This window comes from Egretta garzetta, unplaced genomic scaffold (genome assembly GCF_000687185.1).
Source record: "Egretta garzetta isolate BGI_Z169 unplaced genomic scaffold, ASM68718v1 scaffold316, whole genome shotgun sequence".
Lineage (NCBI taxonomy): Eukaryota > Metazoa > Chordata > Aves > Pelecaniformes > Ardeidae > Egretta > Egretta garzetta.
Window position 1 is genome coordinate 306,829 of NW_009259971.1, and position 416 is coordinate 307,244.

The following is a 416-nucleotide window of genomic DNA, read 5'->3' on the forward strand; positions in this document are numbered from 1 at the left end:
GTGAAACCCTGGCAGGGGTTGCCCCGAGAGGGGGTGGAGGCCCCATCCCTGGGACCATTCCAGGCCAGGTTGAACGGGGCCGTGAGCAACCTGATGTGGTTCAAGGTGTCCCTGCTCCTGCAGGGGGGTTGGGCTGGGTGACCTCTGGGGGTCCCTTCTCACCCAAACCATTCTGTGATTCTGTGCGTGTGAACAGCAGCTGAGCCGCGGTAGTCGCGGCCGGCCCGAGCAGTCCCCCTGGGTTTGGTTTGGTACCGAAATCCTGGCCCGGCAAAGGTTTCCTGAGCGGTGGCGAGGGGGATGGTGCAGGGCGCTGCAGGTTGTGGGGGCGGGTGCGAGCGGTGGCCCCGCTGCTGCTGTTGGTGTCCGAGGTGCTCGGCAGCGCTGAAGGAAGGGTGCCGGGGGGACACGAGCTG

The 416-nt window shown here is 66.6% G+C and overlaps 1 protein-coding gene across 1 annotated transcript in view; it reads left to right on the forward strand.

Moving 5' to 3' along the window:
- LOC104127636 (BPI fold-containing family B member 4) overlaps nt 1-416 on the forward strand; it is an 18,019-nt gene that overhangs the window by 1,365 nt on the left and 16,238 nt on the right. The gene's annotated exons all lie outside the window — the stretch shown is intronic.